Genomic DNA, 23797 nt, shown 5'->3' on the forward strand with positions numbered 1-23797 from the left:
ACATTTGATAGGTGTACCTGAATATGATGGAGAGAATGCATCCAAGCTGGAAAACACTCTTCAGGATATTATGGAGGAGAACTTCTCCAACCTAGCAAGGCAGGCCAATATTCAAGTCCAGGAAATATAGAGAACACCACAAAAGTATTCCTCAAGAAGAGCAACCCCAAGGAATGTAATTGTCAGATTCACCAGGGATGAAATGAAAGAAAAAATTCTAAGGGCAGCCAGAGAGAAAGGTGGGTTACCCACAAAGGGAAGCCCATCAGACATACAGTGGATCTCTGGGCAGAAACCCTACAAACCAGAAGAGAGTGGGGGCCAATATTCAACATCCTTAAAGAAAAGAACTTTCAACCTAGAATTTCATACCCAGTCAAACTAAGCTTCATAAGTGAAGAAGAAATAAAATACTTTACAAACAAGCAATTGCTCAGAGATTTCATCACCACCAGGCCTGCCTTACAAGAGCTCCTGAAAGAAGCACTAAACATAGAAAGGAACAACCAGTACCAGCCACCTCAAAAATGTACAAAATGGTAAACAGCATCGACACAATGAAGAAACTGCAGCAGCTAATGGGGAAAACAACCACCTAGCATCAAAATGACAGGATCATATTCATATATAACAATATTAACCTTAATGTAAATGGGCTAAATGCCCCAATCAAAAGACACAGACAGGCAAATTGGATAAAAATTCAAAACCCATTCAGTTGTGCTGTATTCAGGAAACCCAACTCACATGCAAGGACACACATAGGCACAAAATAAAGGGATGGAGGAAGATTTACCAAGCAAATAGAAAGCAAAAAAAAATAAATAAATAAATAAAAATAAAAAAAGCAGGAGTTGCAATTTTAATCTCTGGAAAAATAGACTTTAAACCAACAAAGATCAAAAGAGACAAAGAAGGGCATTACATAATGGTAAAAGGATCAATGCAACAAGACCTAACTATCCTAAATATATGCACACCCAATACAGGAGCACCCAGATACATAAAGCAAGTTCTTAATGACCTACAAAGAGACTTAGACTCCTACACGATAACAGTGGGAGACTTTAGCACTCCAGTGTCAATATTACACAGATCAATGAGACAGAAAATTAACAAGGATATCCAGGACTTGAACTCAGATCTGGACCAAGCGAACCTACTAGATATTTACAGAACTCTCCACCCCAAATCCACAGAATATACATTCTTCTTAGCAACACATCACACCTACTCTAAAATTGACCACACAATTGGAAGTAAATCACTCCTCAGCAAATGCAAAAGAACAGAAATCATAACAAACAGTCTCTCACACCACACTGGAATCAAATGAGAAGTCAGGATTAAGAAACTCACTCAGAACCGCACAATATCATGAAATGAAATGAAGGCAGAAATAAAGATGTTCTTCGAAACCAACTAGAATGAAGACACAACGTACAAGACTCTATGGGACACATTTAAAGAAGTGTCTAGAGGAAAATTTATAGCAATAAATGCCCACATGAGAAGCAAAGAAAGATCTAAAATTGACACCCTATCATCAAAATTGAAAGAGCTAGAGGAGCAAGATCAAAAAAACTCAAAAGCTAGCAGAAGACAAGAAATAACTAAGATCAGAGCAGAACTGAAGGAGATAGAGATACAAAAAAACCCTTCAAAAAATCAATAAATCCAGGAGCTGGTTTTTTGAAAAGATCAACAAAATAGACAGACTGCTAGGCAGATTAATAAAAAGAAAAGGGAGAACAATCAAATAGATGCAATAAAAAATGATAAAGGGGATATCACCACCAATTCCACAGAAATACAAACTACCATCGAGATTACTACAAACAACTTTATGCACATAAACCAGTAAACCTGGAAGAAATGGATAAATTCCTAGACACTTGCACCCTCCCAAGCCTAAACCAGGAAGAGGTCAAAACCGTGAAAACAAGGGCTAAAGTTGAGGCAGCAATTAATATCCAACCAATTAAAAAAAGCCGAGGTCCAGATGGGTTCACAACTGAATTCTACCAGACATACAAAAGAGAAGCTAGTACCACTATTTCTGAAACTATTCCAAACAATCCAAAAAGAAGGAATCCTTCCTAAATCATTTTATGAGACCAACATCATCCTCATACCAAAACCTGGCAAAGACTCAACAAGAAAAGAAAACTTCAGGCCAATATCCATGATAAACATAGATGCAAAAATCTTCAATAAAATACTGACAAACCAATTGCAACAGCCCATCAAAAAGCTTATCCATCATGATCAAGTAGGCTTCATCCCAGGGATGCAAGGCTGGTTCAACATACACAAGTCTATACACATAATTCACCACATAAACAGAACCAAAGACAAAAACCACATGATTATCTCAATAGATGCAGAGAAGGCCTTTGACAAAATGCAACAGCCCTTTATGTTAAAAACTTTCAATAAACTAGGTATCAAGTGAAACACATCACATAATAATAAAAGCTATTGACAACAAACCCACAGCCAAAATCATACTGAATGGGCAAAAACTGGAAGCTGTCCTTTGACATCTGGCACTAGACAAGGATGCCCTCTCTCACCACTGCTATTCAATATAATATTGGAAGTTCTAGCCAGAACAATCACGCAAGAAAAAGAAATAAAGGGTATTCAATTAGGAAAGGATGAAGTAAAATTGTCTCTATTTGCAGATGACATGATTGTATATTTAGAAGACCCCATCATCTCAGCCCAGAATCTCCTGAAACTGATAAGTAACTTCAGCAAAGTCTCATGATACAAAATCAATATGCAGAAATCACAAGCATTCCTATACACCAATAACAGACTTAAAGAGAGCCAAATCAAGAATGAGCTGCCATTCACAATTGCTACAAAGAAAATAAAATACCTAGGAATACAGCTAACAAGGAATGTAAAGGACCTCTTCAAGGAGAACTACAAACAACTGCTCGATGAAATAAGAGAGGATACAAGCAGATGGAGAAACATTCCATGTTCATGGTTAGGAAGAATCAATACCATGAAAATGGCCATACTGTCCAAAGTAATTTACACATTCAATGCTATCCCCATCAAGCTACCAATGACCTTCTTCACAGAACTGGAAAAAAACACCTTAAACTTCATATGGAACCAAAAGAGAGCCCGCATATCCAAGTCAATTCTAAGCAAAAAGAACAAAGCAGGAGGCATCACACTACCGACTTCAAACTACACTACAAGGCTACAGTAATCAAAACAGCATGGTACTGGTACCAAAACAGAGATATAGACCAGTGGAACAGAACAGAGGCCTCAGAGGCAACATAACATATCTACAACCATCCAATCTTTGACAAACCTGACAAAAACAAGCAATGGGGAAAGGATTCCCTGTTTAATAAATGGTGTTGGGAAAACTGGCTAGCCTTGTGCAGAAAGCAGAAACTGGACCCTTTCCTGACACCTTACACTAAAATCAACTCCAGATGGATTAAAGACTTAAACATAAGACCTAACACCATAAAAACCCTAGAATAAAATCTAGGCAAAGCCATTCAGGACATAGGCATAGGCAAGGACTTTATGACCAAAACACCAAAAGCATTGGAAACAAAAGCCAAAATAGACAAATGGGACCTAATCAAACTCCACAGCTTCTGCACAGCAAAAGAAACAGTCATTAGAGTGAATCGGCAACCAACAAAATGGGAAAAAATTTTTGCAATCTACCCATCTGACAAAGGGCTGATATCCAGAATTTACAAAGAACTAAAACATATCTACAAGAAAAAAACAAACAAGCACATTCAAAAATGGGCAAAGGATATGAACAGACACTTTACAAAAGAAGACATACATGAGGCCAACAAACATATGAAAAAATGCTCATCATCACTGGTCATTAGAGAAATGCAAATCAAAACTACGTTGAGATACCATCTCACACCAGTTAGAATGGCGATCATTAAAAAATCTGGAGACAACAGATGCTGGAGAGGATGTGGAGAAATAGGAACACTTTTACACTGTTGGTGGGAGTGTAAATTAGTTCAACCATTGTGGAAGACAGTATGGCGATTCCTCAAGTACCTAGAAATAGAAATTCCGTTTGACCCAGAAATCCTATTATTGGGTAGATATCCAAAGGATTATAAATCATTCTACTATAAGGACACATGCACACGAATGTTCGCTGCAGCACAGTTTACAATAACAAAGACCTGGAACCAACTCAAATGCCCATCGATGATAGACTGGACAGGGAAAATGTGGCACACAAACAACATGGTATATTACACAGCCATCATAAATGATGAGTTCGTGTCCTTTGTAGGGACATGGATGAACCTGGAAGCCATCATTCTCAGCAAGCTGACACAGGAGCAGAAAATCAAACACCGCATGTTCTCACTCATAGGTGGGTGTTGAAAAATGAGAACACATGGAAATGGGGGAGGGACAGCGGCGGGTAGGGAGTTGGGGTGGGGGATGGCATGGGGAGAAATGCCAGATATAGGTTAGGGGGAGGATGGCAGCAAATCACACTGCCACATGTATACCTATGCAACAATCTTGCATGTTCTTCACATGTACCCCAAAACCTAAAATGCAATAAAAAAATAAAGATATAGAAGAGGGAAGAAAAAAAAAAAGACACATGCATACATATGTTCACTGCGGCACTGTTTGCAATAGCAAAGACTTGGAACCAACCGAAATGCCAATCAATGATAGACCAGACAAGGAAAATGTGGCACATATACACCATGGAATACTATGCAACAATAAAAAATGATGAGTTCATGTCCTTTGTAGGGACGTGGATGAAACTAGAAACTGTCATTCTCAGCAAACTGACACAAGAACAGAAAATCAAACACCACGTGTTCTCACTCATAGGCAGGTGTTGAACAATGAGAACACATGGACAGAGGGAGGAGACCATCACACACTGGAGTCTGTTGTGGGGGACTAGGAGAGGGACAGTGCAGGGTAGAGAGTTGGGAAGGGATAACATAGGGAGAAATGCCAGATATAGGTGATGGGGATGCAGGCAGCAAACCAGATTGCCATGTATGTACCTATGCAACGATCCTGCATGTTCTCCACATGTACTCCAGAACCTAAAGTGCAATGAAATATATATACATATGTAACAAAAAACTATTACTATTTCCTCCAAAACTACATCATTTAAAAAATTTCAATTTTTAAAGCTATTATCACTTTTTTTGTTTACAGCTTTACTAGATTAAACCCATGTTTACTGAACTTCATAATGCTTAGTTTTCTTTTTTCGTTAATAATTATATTAAATTATGCAGAATTTGAATTGACTATAAATAACAAAATGTGAAATTTGACTTTCAGTAGAATTGACATTAAGCTAACATCCAACTTTTTTTAATGCAGTTGCTAAGAACTAAGAACATCACAATACTGAATAGAAAAGGAGGGTTTAGTTATTCGTATTTATGTCTTCTAATGCAAAAGGTTAGAGTATTTGTGAGGCATCAAGGCAGACAACTTAAGATGCTACCTAGTCCACCACTCTGCTTTTCTGGAAGAACTTGTTTCCTCAAATAAATAGGAGTTTCTCCTATTCTCAAAAGTCTCCAAAGGTAGTTATTATTGAAGCCACCTCATAGTAGCCTATTATGTATTCTATGCTGCTCAACGTATATCTCTTCAATGTTATTTTTGTATTGAGGGCCACAACTTAGAAGGCACATTGACAAAGCATTCAGAGGTGAATGACTAGAAAACATTATAGAAACCACATTATAACAGAATGGTTGCATGTTCATTCCAATTATGGTAGTTGAAATGAACTTGGAGATTATCTAGCCCAGTGAGATTATCAAACTCTTTGGTCTCAGGACTCCTTTACATTCCTAAAAATTAATAAGAGTCCCAAAGAGCTATTGTTACACTTAATCAATATTTACTATATTAGAAAATAAAACTTTAAAATTTTGTTATTTTAAATAACAAAAATAAACCTATTACATAGTAATATGAAGTATTTTATGAAATATAAGTGCATTTTCCAAAATAAAAAATAGAAAGAAAACTAGCATTGCTTTACATTTTTGCAAATCTCCTAAATGTCTGGATTAGAAAAATACAGCTAGATTATCAACATATCTGTTGTGATATGTTGGTTTGGTGGAAGTATGTAGAAAGTATCCATTTTCACACAGATAGGTAGTTAGAAAGAGGCAGAATGTTTTAATGTCCTTTTAAAATAATTGTGGCTATTCTTTTATATTATATCAAAATTTGACAAGTAATTTCTCGAAAGTTAATTGCAATATGGAATCTAAACTTTGAATATCAATAAATTTTTTGTATTCCATTACTCTAAAATCAAATAGCATTTGAATGGATCTTTTAGCCATGCATGACTTTGTAACATCATACATTATTAGTTCATTTGAGAAATGTTGACTCACTGAGTTATGCAGATCTTTAAAACATTGACATATTTTATTATGTGATATTGTTATAACCACATTTCTTAATATTACCACTGAATCTTATCAGAAAAGTTTTTAAGTATTGGGAAGCCATCATGTTTGTGGTGGTGAGTAAAAGCTTTCCAAACTATTAATTTTCTCTTGGAAGCTCAAATTTTATTGACAAAAAAAATATCACTTATTTTCCTCAAAATAGGCAGGCTCACTTTGTCCATTTTTGAGAATATGCCTGCCAGGTTTTTAAGTCTAAATAACCATTGCGTGTTTGTTAGTTGTTCTTTCAAGTAAAAAATGGCCTTCTATGAAAAAAGTAGTTAGTTCAACTCAACTACAAGTGATTTTCCTCAAGATAACCATTGTACTTGAATATGTAGTATAAGTCCTTTATGTATACTTCCCATTTCAGCACACAGAGAATTAAAGAAAGGTCAAGAGTTAATAAAATTAATAATTTTACTGTTTCATCTACAATATTCTTAAGTGAAACTGGCATTTTGTTTGTTTTTTTCTGTGAGTGGTAAGGATAAAGAATTCAATGACTACTAATACAATTTTGTGCCACTGTCTTGATGTGTGCTAAGGCACCAGCAGTTTTAACCCAAAATTGCTATGTCTCCTCAGTGCAAATGTCAATACAGTGAAAAAGACAAGTAACAATTTCACATTATGATGAAAATAGTTTTGACAACAAATCCTCTGAAAGGGTCTCAGGGATCCTCAGTGTTCACAGGCCACATTTTGATAACCACTGGTCTACTCTGATACTCCATTTTGCAGCCAAGGAAATTAACCTAGTTTAATATTTTCAAGCACACAAATAGGAGGCAATGATACCTAGCACAGCAAGTGTAATATAATAAATGCTGATCAAAAGTAGGTGGAAATTACAAAGTGGTAGGTTTTAGTTCAGTCCAAGATAAATCTTCTTTTTTCAAGCTCACAAAAGCACTTTTTATTTGAGGCAAAGAAAAGTCTTGCTGAAAGGATTACAGTTGCAAGCAATCAAAACTCAACTGTTAGTGACACTATTTTGACCTGATAGATTTTGCTTCTCTTTGGTCAGAAAAGGGTATTTAGGTTATACTTTTCCCAGTGGGACAAAAAGAAGAGCAAAGCAAACTGAAAGAGACTTCTGCTCTGCTGACAGGTCTCTTGAGATCCAACATCAAGCTAGACACGCCCTCACTGGCCACTCCACAAGTTGCTATTCCACTGCTGAGTAACACAGGCCATACTATATTTGCAAGGAAAAAACGTAGGCAGGAAACACAGGTATAGGTCACTTAGGGACAAGCAGGCATCCACAGCTTCAAAACTCTTCATGAAAGGAGTAATCCTTGTGGGGGGCACCGCTTACCAAGGCACAGGCCCTCCAGTTCCTGTTGAAGCTGAGTAAGGTGGTCATATCCTGGCTGCTCAGTTCAAAGTCAAAGACCTTAAAGTTCTCAGCAATGTGTTCTGCTGTCACAGACTTAGGGATCACCATCAAGTTCCTCTGCATGGGGAATCAGATCAGGACCTGGATTGTACTTTTATTGTGTTTGGCTGTGATCGCCTTGATCCTGGGATCCTCCAGGAGGGAAAGAAGGGTCCTTGGACTTGTCCCAGGGCCTATTGGGAGAGCCAAGAGGGCTGTAGGTGGTCACCACAATGCCTTTGGACTGGCAGTACTGGATTAACTTCTCCTGAGTGAAGTACGGGTGGCACTCAATTTGGTAAACTACAGGCTTATACTTTAAGCTAAGGTTGTTTAAGATCCTCTCCACCTGGCGATGGTTGAAGTTGGTGATGCCAATAGCTTTCACCAGCCCTTCATCCACCAGCTCTTCCATGGCCACCCATGTGTCCAGAATGCTGTTGTCACTAGGAACCACGTTGCCCGACTCATCCAATGGGGAAAATTCCTTCCCAGGCTTAAAGCCAGTCAGCCAGTGAATAAGGTGGAGGTCCAGGTAGTCCAGCTTCAGGTCGCTGAGCATTTTCTGGCAGGCTCCTTTCACCAGGCCCTTCTCCTGGTACGTGCACCACAGCTTGCTGATGATGAAGAGCTCCTCGCACTTCACCACCTGCTCCCTGAGCTTCTCCTAAATGGCCACCCCACCTCATTCTCATTCTGGTACATGTGGGCACAGTTGATGTGGTGGTACCTGACATCAGTGGCCACCTTCACAGTCTATCATCTGGCCTGGAGGAATCTCCAGGTGCCTAGCCCCAGGATGGGCATCTTGGCACCATTGTTGAGCACGAGGTAACTGGCCATGGCTGCTGCGCTCCGCTACCCCGCCCAGAATTGTGCCTAGTTCAGTCCAAGATAAATCTTTTAAAGCAATGAAATAAGTTGACTCATCAATAGAAGTTGTCAAAGCTGAGACTGCATGACTCTTTACCAGGAATGTTGTAGAAACAATTCTTAGAGTTGAAAGTTGTACCAAAACTTAGCTGATTATATAATCACCTAGAAAGATTTTATAAAATTCAAATTTCTAGGTCCCACTCCAGACCTCCTAAACCGGATTCTCCTTGAGTGGACCAGGAGTTCACATTTTTTAAAAAGCTTTGGAGGTGACTGTTACAGCTCACTTGGATATAGATTGATATTTAGGAACTGCTATGTCAGTTCTCCTCTAAAGCAACTAACATCCTAAGATTCTACAACTTTATACTATCCACACCCACTAGGAAGAATATCTTTACACTTTAATGTAACATATCCTAATCCTACTTTAATAAATTAAATGGTCAGAATCATGTTATTTCTGGGTCAAAAGAGGAGGCATTATTTTTGCATTTCCTTAGGCCCACCATTCACCTCTGCCAACATACGTAGCTGAATTGTAAATCAGAGATAGGATTGCATAATTTCGACACATTTTCACAATTGCCAACACTTTACTGCTATCCTGAAAGAATAATTCAATAAGAGCTATCTGTGAACAAAGATGGTCACTATAAAAATAGTATGTACATAAAAAAAAAAAAAAAAAAATGAGCGCCAGGTGCAATGATTCGCATCTGTTATCCCAGCACTTTGGGAGACTGAGGTGAGAGGGTCGTTTAAGTTGAGGAGTTCAAAACCAGCCTGGACAACAAAGTGAGACCCTGTATCTACACAAGAAATTTAAAAATTAGCCAGGCAGCCGGGTGTGGTGACTCACACCTGTAATCCCAGCACTTTGGGAGGCCAGGGCAGGCAGGTCACGAGGTCAGGAGTTCGAGACCAGCCTGGCCAACATGGTGAAACCCCATCTCTTCTAAAGATACAAAACGTTTGCTAGGCATATTGGTGCACACCTGTAATCCAAGCTACTCAGGAGGCTGAGGCAGGAGAATTTTTTTGAACTCGGGAGGCAGAGGTTGTAGTGAGCCAAGATCATGCCACTGCACTCCAGCCTGGGCAACAGAGCAAGATTCCAACTCAAAAACAAAAAAAATTAGCCAGGCATGGTGACACACATCTGCAGTCCCAGCTACTCAGGAGGCTGATGCAAGGAGACTGCTTGAGCCCAGGAGGTTGGGGCTGCAGTGAATTATGATCACACCACTGTATGCTAGCCTGGGCAACAGAGTGAGAACCTGTCAAGAAAGACAGAGAGACAGACAAAGACAAGAAAGAGACGAAGGAAGGAAGGGAGGAAGGGAGGAAAGGAGGAAAGGAGGGAGGGAGGGAGGGAGGAAGGGAGGGAAGGAGGAAGAGAGAGAGGAAGGAAGAGAGAGAGGAAGGAAGGAATGAAGGAAGGAAGGAAGGAAGGGAGGGAGGGAGGGAGGGAGGGAGGGATATTATTTAGGTTACAGAATGTCAGAATTTTATAAAGGTATTTTACAAAGACAGCTTATCACTATGATCCAAGATCAAAATATAGACCACAAACTTCCAAAAGCTATTTACAAAATCACCATGTGACTTAATCCACAAAACTTGTATTTTGACATCTTGACTACAGAAAAATTCCACATACTTCATAAACACAAGTCAGCAAGGCAACCTGACTAAAATCAAATAAAAATTTGGCAGTGGGTAAAAAAGAATACATTTTGTAACTTTTCACTCAATAAACTTGTTCTTTATTGCTTCATGCCCCTTGCTTTTCTTATCAAAATACACTTCCTTGAAATAACACTTATTATTGTGTTTTTTTAGAATCTTTCTTCTTACAGCCTGATTTCATAGATAACAGCTTAATAGTAATAGTTTTTTAAAAGGCAAAGAGGGTCTTGTATGAGTAGGACTAGAGAAAAAAAGTCATCATCAAAACATAATCCACAGACTATCAGAACCGCCTAGAGTGCTTATTAAAATAAAAAGTGTTGCCAGGTGCGGTGGCTCACACCTGTAATCCCAACACCTTGGGAGGCGGAGGCAGGCAAATCACTTGAGGTCAGAAGTTCGAGACCAGCGTGGTCAACATGGTGAAACCCCGTCTCTATTAAAAATACAAAGATTAGTTGGGCCTAGTGGCACAGGCCTATAGTACCAGCTACAGGGAAGGCTGAAGCAGAAAAATTGCTTGAACCCTGGAGGTGGAGGCAGCAGTGAGCCAAGATCGCACCATTGCAATCCGGTCTGGGCAACAGAGCGAGACTCCATCTCAAAAAATAAAATAAAATAAAATAAATTTAATCATTATTAAAGTTCCACCCAAACCAATCGATTCTGAGAGTTGGCCCATGAATCTAATTTTAAGCATTACCTGTCCTCAGGTAATTCCTAGCATATTAAAATTCAAAAACTCCTGGGCTAAAGAGTAACTGAGCTAAATGTAGGTATACTCACAAAAACTTTTCTGGAAAAATGAAAATTTAGTAACTCTATAAAATGTCTTATATTATTGAAAAGATTCTCAATGATTTCAGAGTTCTTGTTTTTTAAAAATAAAATAACAATGTTTCCTTAAATGTAAGGAGGTATTAGAAACTAGATATGGAATTTAGCTCAATAATTAAGCCTTAGTTATTGCAGGGTGCTCTTTTTAAAAATCTGAGATAAAGATACAAGCAATTCTTCAGCAATTCAATTAACATTTCTAAGAGCCCACAGGATACACGGCATGAATAGGGATATTTAGTGATACAGGACAATAAAGTATAATCCCAGACCTCCAGAAATGACAATTTGGATTCATTGTAAGATAGATGCTATAGTTAGAATAGTCTTGCATTTGCAGTGCACTATCATATCCAGAAAGGGGAGAGGATTCCTATCCCTGCTTAATTTTCTCTTTCTGAGTTCTGCTCACAAGATAGAGTAACAGTAGAGTGTCAGAGCATTTAAAAAGCAATCATTTAACAAAATCTTGCAAATAAATTCTAATTTTTAAGTCCACACCTCTTTTTAATCAGTGTACTATTTTATATAGAGTAAACATATAGAAAAAAACTGAGGCAGGGCCATTCTTCATACTTGTTCTAGATAGTTAAAGCAAGATAAATTTAAAGACAGCTAAAGATGGCCAACTTAATCCTCATTTTTTAAAAGTCTTCTTGTTACCACTCTCAGTACCACTCCCTTTTAACCGCAAATAATGACTTCAGTAATGGAGCTCCGTAATTTAAAAGTATCAGGCAAATAACAGCAAGTAACTTAGAGGAGTTGACACCGCCTGTTGTGCAAATATGTACTTAGACTACTATAAAAATAACAGCTGCATTATCAACTGGATACAGACCAGAACAACTTATGGGACTGCAGAGTCAACATAGTCTGAACTTGCGTGTATGTGGCACTTTACATTTTTCAAGCATTTCTAAATTCATGGTAGAAATTAAAAGGAAGAGAGATGCTGAAAGAAGAAAAAAATACAGGTTTGGTAACTATGGGCTAATTACCTAAGAGTCCTAATTCTTAGAGTAAATCATCCTTACTCATCATTTACTGGATGTTTACTCTGTGCCAGGCACTGTGTTAAGCCCTGAGAAAACAAAAATGAATGCAGTAGAGTTGGTGACTTCAAGGAGTTCACAGCCTAGTAAAGAAGACAAATAATTACAGTTTTGTGTGAAACATGTAAAGAGAATAAAGCAAATTATAAAACTATATAATCTCACTTTCTAAAATAAAGAAAATGATTTTAAAGATGAGGATGTTAACATTTACCTTCCAAAGTTTTTGTGGAGATTCAACATATAAAAATGCCTCCTAGATGGGGGCGTATGCCTTCTGTAAATATAACTCCCTTTTTGCTTTTTCCCTAAGACTCAAATGAAATGTGCTCGAGTCACATCTTAGGTGATGTGGTGGCTAGCATAGTCATCCACTTTTTAAAGAGGAATGCCTTAAGGGTATAAGACCCTACAGTTGTGTCCTTGCCAATGCTACCACATGACCATACCTAACAAATAAACACTGTAGACCTACTAGGAGCTTAGTTGCACACTACAAGTTAGTCCTTCTCAGCCTTAATTTGGTCACTCTCAAAAACAAAGAAATAAAGAGGATCATGTGGAGAGATCCTGCTTATCATTTTACCGTATCTTCTTCATAACAATTTGAAGATTTCACCTTAAGTCTAGACAAGATCTGGCCTAGCCTCAGAGGTTGCCTCACATCCTAAGTAAAAATATCAGGGTAACAGAATGAGATGTGCCCAAGTTTACAGGCAAGGAAACAGACAAATAACTCACTCAAGAAAACAGACATATAGCTCACTTAGGACCACGTGACAAGCTGCTGACAGCTTTCATTTTAAGTCAGAGTTTCCCATTACTAGGCATACAATGTAAAGCCAAAAAGGAGGGATAAAAATTATATTCACACACTTTTTTAAAAATAATAAAAGACCATGTTTTTAGGAAAAAGACTGAGAGGAATAAGCTGTTAATAAAGGCTGCTACTGGGCATGGGACAATAGGTAAACTCTTTCCATTTTTCACACTTTCTTAATTTCCGTAATGCTGAACATTTTCAATTGGGAAAAAATTAAGCAAAAAAAAGGTTCTACTATTTTATACAGAGTTCACACTTGCATAGGTCACAATCTTGAGCAACATTCAGAGTATTTGGTTGTTCACTCCTCTCCACAAAGGATGTGAAAGACCTCTTCAAGGAGAACTACAAACCACTGATCAAGGAAATAAGACTGGATGCACATAGATGGAAAAACATTCCACATTCATGGTTAGGAAAAACATCTATCCATCTGACAAAGGCCTAATATCCAGAATCTACAAAGAACTAAAACAGATTTACAAGAAAAAAAAAATAAACAAACCCATTCAAATGTGGGTGAAGGATATGAACAGACATTTTTCAAAAGAAGACATTTATGCAGCCAACAAACATATGAAAAAAAATGCTCAACATCACTGGTCATCAGAGAAATGCAAATCAAAATCACATTGAGATACCATCTCACACCAGTTAGAATGGTGATCATTAAAAATTCTGGAGACAACAGATGCTGGAAAGAATGTGGAGAAATAAGAACACTTTTACACTGTTGTTGGGAGTGTAAATTAGTTCAACCATTGTGGAAGATAGTGTGGCAATTCCTCAAGGATCTAGAAATAGAAACTCCATTTGACCCAGCATTCCCATTACTGGGTATATATCTAAAGGATTATAAATCAATCTATTATAAAGACACATGCACACGTATGTTCATTATGGCACTGTTTACAATAGCAAAGACTTGGAGCCAACCCAAATGTCCATCAGTGAGAGACTGGATAAAGAAAACGTGCCACATATACACCATGGAATACTATGCAGTCACAAAAAAGGATGAGTTCAATGTCCCTTGAAGGGATATGGATGAATCTGGAAACCATCATTCTCAGCAAACTGACACAAGAACAGAAAACCAAACAAAGCATGTTCTCATTCATAGGCGGGTGTTGAACAATGAGAACACATGGGCACAGGGAGGGCAACATCACACACTGGGTTCTGTTGGGGTGTGGGGGGCTAGGAGAGGGACAGCATTGGGAGAAATGCCTGATGTAGGTGACAGGGGAATGGAGGCAGCAAACCACCATTGCATGTGTGTACCTATGCAATAATCCTACAAGATCTGCACAGGTACCCTAGAACTTAAAATATAATTTTTTAATGCAACTAAATCTCCTAATCAATAATTTGAGTTCTATATCCTACATCCAAAAATAAGGGAAAGTTTAAAATACAGCTCACTCACTAGGCATAATATTATGTCAGTATATGGTTATTAAAACTTTTATTTGGAATCCTAGACAACAGCATGAGAAAACATTTGTAGTGTGTATCTGCTATATTATATAATAGAAATAGTCAAGAGTTATCTAACTTTCTTTAAATTGCAATATTCCTCTGAAAGTATGGTCTGAGATAGATTAACTACTTTTTCCTTAAAGAATAAATTCAATATCCTCATCTATAAAATGCGCACAGATTCACTGCTAAAATAGAATGAGATAACATGTAAAGCAATTAGTACAGTATCCTGGCACTTAACAGGTATACTTCACAAAGCTAAACTCCTAGAGTAACAATGGCACTACAAAGTATGAGTTTTTAACCTTCTTTATTATTTATTCCATTACTTCACACTCTACCAAAACAATAGGAACCAGAAGGCAGTCTAGTATAGGGACAATGTGAAGGCTAGGAGGTAGATCTAGTTTCAAGCCCTGGTTCTGACATTTACTAGATATGTGACCATGGGCAATTATTTAATTTCTCTGCATCTTAGTTTCCTCATTTGCAAAATAAACACAATTATCTCACCTACCTTAAGAGATTTTTAGGATAATAAAATAAGATTATCTACATAAAATATCTAGCAACATATTGAGCCCACAAAGTAATAAGCATTCAATAATTTTTGGCAATTGTTTGGCAGGACAAAAATTGTTAATTTTTCTGTAAAAGGCCAGATAGTAAACAATTTAAGCTTTGACAGCCACATGGCCTCTCTACTCAACCCTGCCATCATAGACAAAAGCAATTATAGAAATTACATAAATAAGTGGGCATAGCTATATTCCAATAAAATTTTATTTACAAGAACAGGTAGTATGCCAGAATGGGCTCCCTGGATATAGTCTGCTTAGCCCTGCTTTAATAAACTCCCCATCTGGAAATATCTAAATAGCTCTCTCATCTATGACCCCCTAGGTATACTCTTTCAATAATCATATCTTTTAGATCACTATTTTACAAAGTATGTTTTATATACCACTTGTTTCCTGAGATATTAATAGATATTATACCTTGATAAAATTCTATGTTCATATGAGTTTAGAAAATTCTGAGTTAAATAGATTTTAGTTTTGGTACAAGCACTAAGCAAAAGAAAACTCTAATCTCAGACAAAAAAGGGTAAAAGGCAAATAGCATTATTAGAGATAAAGATAATAGTAACAATAATAGTAACAGTAATAGTAATGATTACAAAGTCAATTCATCAATAAGATATAACAGTTCTAAGTATGTATAAATCTAATGCCATATTCTCAAAATATTTAGCTAAGCTTGACAGAAATATAAGACAAGTCCATAACTGAAAGTAAACATTTTAAAATACTCTCTGGATAAATAATAAAATAAGCAGATTTTAAAGGCATAAAAATATAAAAGACTTAATTATTGTGACCAACAAATTTGATATAATTGACAGATTTATACTGGTACACCCAACAACTGCAACAAGTGCACAGAAAAACAGTATTTTTAAGCAAATATCATGCCATCATTCTTAATGAATGATGTCAACAGCATTTTCTTTGAGATAGTGAATGCAATAAAGATGTCTACTACTTCTATTCTCAACCTTGCAATGGAAGTATTAAATAGTATAATAAGGCAAGAAAAATACATTAAAAATATAAAAATTTAAAAGAAGAAATCAAATTGTCACAATGTGCAGATGATATGATTATATAGAAAGAAAATTCAAGAGAACCTACAGATAAAGAATTATAATTAACAAATAGGTTGGACAACTTTGTTTTATGCAAGAGCATTGTACAAAAAATATATATTGCTTTTCTACATACAATCCCAAGCAAAATGTAATTTATAAATATAATTTATATAAAACTATCACAAATATCTAATACCTAGGTAAGATCTATAATGAAAGATATTCAAGGCCTCATTGCAATAAACTATATAACATTTTTGAGAATAAGTTAAGACTTAGCAAGTAGAGAGCTATACTATGTCATGGATTTGAAGGCTCAAAATTGTAAAAAAGTCAATTTCCCCAAATTAATCTAGAGATTAAATGCAATTCCAGTCTGAATTCCAACAGTCTATGTGTTGGTGTTTGTGTGTGCATAATATGCTAAGTTCATTTTGAAATTTATATGAAAATCCAAGCATCCAATAAAATCTTGAGCACAAAAAATAGACTTGATCTATCAGATATAAAGATAACTATAAAGCAACAGTAATTAATACAGAGTAACTGGCACAAGGGGAGAAAAACTTTCCTTTGGAACAAAATAAGGAGCACAGAAGAAGGAAAAAACTAAGCAGGTATATGTACTTGATTTATAACAAGTTGGCTCTACTAAACAATGAGAAAAAGATGAGGTTTTGGTTTTTGTTTTTCAATAAATGATGCTGGATCAATTAGACATCCTTGTGAAAAAATAAAATAAAACTTGCTCCCTATGACACAAAGATCAGTTTCAGGTGATCTATGGATCTAAATTTAAATGACCAAACAATGACTAGAGATTCCTAACTTGTGATCAATAAAATACTAGGGGTTCTATGGAAGGGCTTCAAAAGTTCCACAAACACCTTAAAGTTATACAAAATGGTTTGTATTTTTCTGGAGAAATTACTCATATATTTCATCACCTTCTCAAAAAAATACAATACCGAAAAACGTAGCTTAGGGTTATGTCCTCACTAATTCAGAGTAAGAAAAGATTTTTTAAACAAAATATTGAAAGCATTGCCCAAAATTGAAAAAGTAGATCCATTTTATTTGATTACATAAATAATATTAAGCATTTCCATTCATCAAAAGACACCATAAGAGAGTAAAAGGCATCTTTTAGTGTGGAAAAAGGTATCTACAACACAGAAAGGATGCCATTGGTGCTGCTACTTAAGAGTTCCTTGGCTAGTTCTGATTTTAGACAGAGCTGCAGTGGACAGTTCCATGTGAGCACAGACTCACCTTGCAAGTATCTCATCTCAAGCAATTACTGAACATTCTAACGCCTTCTGCTTCGGGACCTCCTCTGAAGGCCATAGAAATATGTTTAGCCCAGCACAAGCTCAGCATGGGAGACAGGGGAGTAAACACCACTGGAAAAAACTCTTAATTAGCATTAAATAAGTGCTTCAGATTCTCCCTTAGGAAGGCTTTCTGTGCTTCTCAGAGGTTCTAGAAGAATCCAGTTCCCGTTGCCTATAGTGTGACCTTAATAAGAAGGTGACCTTTTAATTCTTCCAAACATCTCTACTCCCTCACTTCTACTTCCTGAGATTATCTCCCTAAAGGCTATCTGTACCACAGTCCTCATCACAAGGCTCTACTTTTGTTGGAATCTAAACTAAGACTATAAACTGAATGCATTAAAACTCCAGTAAGAAAAAGACAAAAAATTGAATAGAAAAATGGACCTAAAAAATGGATATGTAAAAGAGGATTTATATATGGCCAATAAACATCAAAATGTGTTTAACTTCATTAATATTTAAGGAACTGAAAATTAACATTATGAGTTATCACTTTATATCCACCAGAATGTTTAAACTATAAAGACTGATAATATAAATAGTGGGAGAAAGTATATGATAACAGGAACTCTCATACTTTACTGGTGGAAGTATAAATTAGAAGAATTTGTAAAACAGCTTGACATTATCTAATATAAATAAAAATACTCCATCCTATCATCCAGAAATTCTACTTCTAAGAATTTACCCAAGAGAGATGCAGGCACTTACACACCAAGTATGCAAGAATGCATTATTCATATTATTCCCAAACTGGAAATGTCTGTCAACAGCAGAATGGACAAACTATGATATAATCATAGACTGGAATATCATAAAACAATGAAAATGAGCAAATTACCACTACACAAAATAACAAGAATGTATCTCACAAATATATGAAATGAAAGGACCCAGAAACAAAAGGATATATAAAGTTCATTTATATAAAGTATATAACAGACAGATCCAACACTGTGTTGTATGCTCTGGGGGTGAAAGTATAAAGAAAACAAAGATGTGATTATCATGAAAGAGAGGTAGTAATGTTTTTCCCTTTGGAGGAGGAAAGGGAGTAATGGTTGGTATAGAAACAAGAAAGGCTTCTGGGTGATATAAACATTCTATTTCTTAACCTAGGTGGTAGTCACACAGATATTCACTTTATGATAAAATTTCTTCTTTTGTACACATTTCTATTTGGTATTTGGACATTATAGAAAAACAAGTTTTTCTCAAATGCCTAATATTTAAACATAATATAAACAATCTAATTCAAAATGATAAAAATGCAAACTAAAACAATGAGATATCAGTTTTCACCTGTATGGTCCAGGGTATACAGAAACAGGCACTCTCAAACATTGTTAGGAGTACAAATTGACACAGCAGCTATGAAAGGCAATTTCATAATCTTTATCTCAGATTTAAGTTGAATATAACCTTTAACCCACAATTCCATCTCTAGAAATTTTTCCTACATATAGATTTGTACAAGAACAAAAAGGAGGATATACAAGAATATTCACTGTAATATTGTTAGTAATACCAAAAGATTAGAACCAATCAAAAAGTCCATTAATGAGGATGGGTTAAATACGTTATAGCACACCCAGACACAGGGATATAATGTAATCATTTAAAAGAAATGAGAGGCCAGGCACAGTAGTTCATGCCTGTAATCCCAGCACTTTGGGAGGCTGAAGTGGGCAGATCACTTGAGGTCAGGGATTCAAGACCAGCCTGGCCACATGGTGAAACCGCATTTCTACTAAAAATACAAAATTAGCTGGACATGGTGGTGTACGCCTGTAGTCCCAGCTACTCAGGAGGCTGAGTTAGAAGAATCCCTTGAATCCAGAAGGCAAATGTTGTAGTGAGCTGAGATCCCACCATTGCACTCCAGCCTGGGCAACAAAACGAGACTCTGTTTCAAAATTAAAAAAAAAAAAAAAAATGAATGAGAAAGCTCTACACATGTTGATACATATATCCTCAATATGTATTGTGAAATTTTTAAAAAGTGATATACAGGCAAATATGCATAATAAAGTAGCATTTGTGTTAAGGAAATAAAAAGGGGCTTCAAGATGGCTGACTAGAGACATCTGGTAGGCCTCCTACACAAAGAGGAACCAAAGCATGAAGTAGATAATCACACTTCAAATAGATCACCTAAGAGAGAACACTGGAATTCAAAAGGGAAGTAATAGGAAGCACCTAAGGCAAGGAAGAAGAGGGAAACCAGGCAGTCTGCTTGGCACTATCAGCTGGGAGCTTGGAGAGGTTCCCCAACGTAGGAAAGTGGAAGTGGAAGATTCTCAGTGGTCCATATTCCCAGAGTGAACTCTTGTAATCCTAATCACAGGGGAACTTGTCGACCATGGCAGGCACTGAGACTAACATAGGAAGCTGCCAGGAGACTGTGTGACAACATTGCTCCAAAGAGGGAGCTCACATTGGCTCTCACACACTGCCCCAAGTCCTAAGCAACTACAGCAAGATGCCATTATGAGAGACCAGCACCCACCAGACTGCATCCTGCCTTGGAGTGCAATAGCCCCTGCATCTCCACATCCCTGGATCCCTATTGACACCCTCCACCTGCAGCCAGTCACTGCTGCTGGCTGCCACTGCCAAAGCTGAAACATAAGCCACTGGCAGCAACCCCACCATTCCCAGTAGCAGGGCCATAGTTCACTTACAAGCATCCTAAGGACAGACAATTCTGCCCATAGCCACTACCTGGAGCCGAAGCACATGCTCCCGGGCCACCTGTCTATACCTGCTGCTACTGAAAACACCCCCAAACTCCCCAAAAGTAGGGCTGCAGCAAGCCATTGTTGTCCTCACTTAAACGTTCTGCCATGAGTCTGGAAATCATCCTGCCCCTACCTATCAAAATCAGTGCCGCCAAGGAGGACTTGGGACAGTTCCACCTAGCAAAGCTCTGCCCCACCAAGTACCACATCAATTGGGTGCTTGGGGATTTCTCTGCCCTATCCACCATGATTGGCCCCCAAGCACTCCTCCTGGGAACCTGAGGACAAGCCTACCCAATATACCACAAGTACAATAGCTAGCACACACCCACATGTGCCACCTGTAGTCCGACTGCCTACCAAGCCTGTCATAGCTACTGCCAACACAAGCACAGATCTATTGAGAGCCAAAAGGTTATTCCCCCTCTGCTACTGCCATTGCCTACATGACACCCACTGGCCAGGGGTCCAAAGACCCTTCCACCCACCGAGGCCACCATTACCACTCCTGACACCCAAGAAGCTACTTGAAGGCCGAAGAATCAGCCCACCTAGATCCACTAGCACCAGTGTCAATGTATAACACTCTGGGGCCCTAGAACAGGCACACTTAGCCTGCCGCAGTAACCACTGGGGAAAATAACTGGCTCATCTGGTGTCCCTGTTTCCAATAAAATATCACCACGGCCTCCACAACAACCACAACCTAAGCCATTGAGGAAATCTCAGACACCATTGACACAATTTACAGCCAAAGAAATCACACAGAGACTATACTAATGCATGTACCCAGTATCAAAGCCAAAGTGTTCTACTCAACCAACTCAATAGGTACAGCTTCAAGAAACTGTATGAACTCTGCTATGAATGTAAATTCAGAAAATTATTAGTAATTATTAAACCAGATGTGCAGATATCAATGCAAAGACACAAAAACATGAAAAAGCAAGAAAATATGACATGTCCAATGAAACACAATAATTCTCTAGCAATGTATTTCAATGAAAAAAACTTACAAAATCCTGGAAAAATAATTCAAAATAATAATATTAAAGAAGATCAATGAGGTGCAAAAGAACATGGAAAACAAACAAGCAAACAAACAAACAGAAAATAAAACCAGAAAAACAATTCAGGATAGAAATGAGAAATTTATCAAAGAGATAAATATCATTTTAAAAAATTCTGTAGCTGAGGAATTCATTAAATAAAATAAAAAATACATTTGAAAACTTCAATCATACACTATATCAAGTAGAAGAACCAATTTCAGAACTCGAAGATAGGTCTTTTAAAACAACCCAATCAGTTGAAAATAAAGAAAAAAAAATCTTTTAAGAATGAAAAAATAGTATGTGACCTGTGGGACACCATAATGTGACCAAATACTCAAATTTCCAGTGTCTCAGAAGCTGAAGGGAAAAAGAACAGCATAGAAAACGTATTTAGCAAATTAATAGCTAAAAACTTCTCACATCTAGCAAGAGAATTAAACATCCAGATATAAGAAGCTCAGAGATCCTCAAATAGACGCAAGTTAAAAAGGTTTTCTCCACAGTACACTATAGTCAAACTGTCAAAAGTTAAAGAGGGAGTTCGAAAACAGCAAGAGAAAAGTGTCCAGTAACTTATAAAAGTACCCCCATCAGACTAATAGCAGATTTATCAGCAGAAATCTTACAGGCTGGAGGAGAATAGGATGATATATTCAAAAGGCTAAAAGGAAAAAGAAAAAAAAAAAAAACCTGCCACTAAGTATACTATGTCCAGCAAAGTTGTACTTCATAAGTGAAAGAGAAATAAAGCCTTTTCTAGATAAGCAAACGCTGAGGGAATTCATCACAAGACAAGCTCTACAAGAAATGCTTATGGAGTTCTACCCACTGAAGTGATAAGGCAATATCTACCATCATGGGGAAAAAAAAAAAAAAAAAAAAAAAAAAAAAAAAAAAAAAAAAAAAAAAAAAAAACAGGAAAAAAAAAAAAAAAAACATGAAAATATAAAACTGGTTGAGCAAATACATAAATAAGAGAAAGAATTCAAAGGGTATCACTACAGAAAACTACCAAACCACAACATTAAACAACAAGAGAGAAAGAAAGAAACAAATGGTAGACAAAGCAAACAGAAATCAATTCATAAAATGACAGAAGTAAGCCTCCACATATCAATAATAACCTTTAATGTAAAAGGATAAACCTTCTTCTCAAAACATACAGACTGGTTGAATGAACACAAAATATAGCCCAAGTATATGCTGTCTACAAGAAACTCACATCATCTGTGCAGACACATAGAAACTGAAAGTAAAAGGATGGAAAAGATATTCCATCCAAAGGAATATCAAAGTGAGCAAGGAGTAGCTATACTTGTGTCAGATAACACAGGCTTTAATTCAAAAACAGTAAGCAAAAAGAGACAAAAATATCATATAATGATAAAGGGAACAACTCGGCAAGAGGGTGTAAGAATTCTAAACTTACATGCGCTCAATACCAGAGCTCCCAAATATATAAAGCAAATATAAATAGATTTAAAGAACTTTCTTCTATAACTAGAACAAGACAAACATGCCTATTTTTCACCACTCCTAGTCAACATAATACTAAAAGTTCTAACCAGAAAAATTAGGCAAAAGAAAGAAATAAATGGTATACAATTTGAAAAAGAAGTCAAATTGACCCTCTATGCAAAGGACATAATCTTATATCTAGAAAAATCTAAAGATTACCAAAACTCTTACATCTGAGTACCAAGTTTAGTGAAGGTGCAGGATATAAAATCAATATATAAAAATCAGAAGTAATTCTATACACCAATAATAAATTAGCTGAGAACGAAATCAAGAGGGTAATACTATTTATAATTGCTACAAAAAAAAATTACCTAGAAATAAATTTAATCAAGGATGAAAGACCTCTAAGGAAAACTGTAAAACACTGATTTAAAAAAAAAAAATTGAAGAGGACACAAACAAATAGAAAGACATCCCATGCTCATGGACTGGAAGAATTAATATTGTTAAAATGACTGATATGGTTTGGCTCTGTGTCCCCCACCCCAACCAAATCTCATTCAAATTGTAATCTCCAGTGTTGGAGAAAAGGCCTCATGGGAGGTGACTGAATCATGAGAGCAGATGTCCCCCTTGCTCTTCTTGGGTTAGAGTTCTCCTCAGATATGCTTGTTTAAATGTGTGTAGCACATCCCTCCACTCCTGTTGGCCATGTGAAGATATGCCTGCTTCCCCTTCACATTCCACCAAAATTATAAGTTTACTAAGGCCTCCCCAGAAGCAAAATCCTGTAAAGCCCACAGAACCATGAGCCAATTAAACACTTTTTCTTCATAAATTACCCAATTTCAAGTATTCCATTATAGCAACGTGAGAATAAACTAACACAGAAAATTGAACGCAGGG

The 23797-nt window shown here is 36.9% G+C and overlaps 1 protein-coding gene and 1 pseudogene across 5 annotated transcripts in view; both read right to left on the reverse strand.

The window, feature by feature from the left end:
- The window catches only part of SOX6 (SRY-box transcription factor 6), a 669339-nt gene that overhangs the window by 536296 nt on the left and 109246 nt on the right, over nucleotides 1-23797 (reverse strand). The gene's annotated exons all lie outside the window — the stretch shown is intronic.
- On the reverse strand, nucleotides 7771-8721 carry LOC108302175 (annotated as a pseudogene).

This window comes from Cebus imitator, unplaced genomic scaffold (genome assembly GCF_001604975.1).
Source record: "Cebus imitator isolate Cc_AM_T3 unplaced genomic scaffold, Cebus_imitator-1.0 Scaffold39, whole genome shotgun sequence".
Lineage (NCBI taxonomy): Eukaryota > Metazoa > Chordata > Mammalia > Primates > Cebidae > Cebus > Cebus imitator.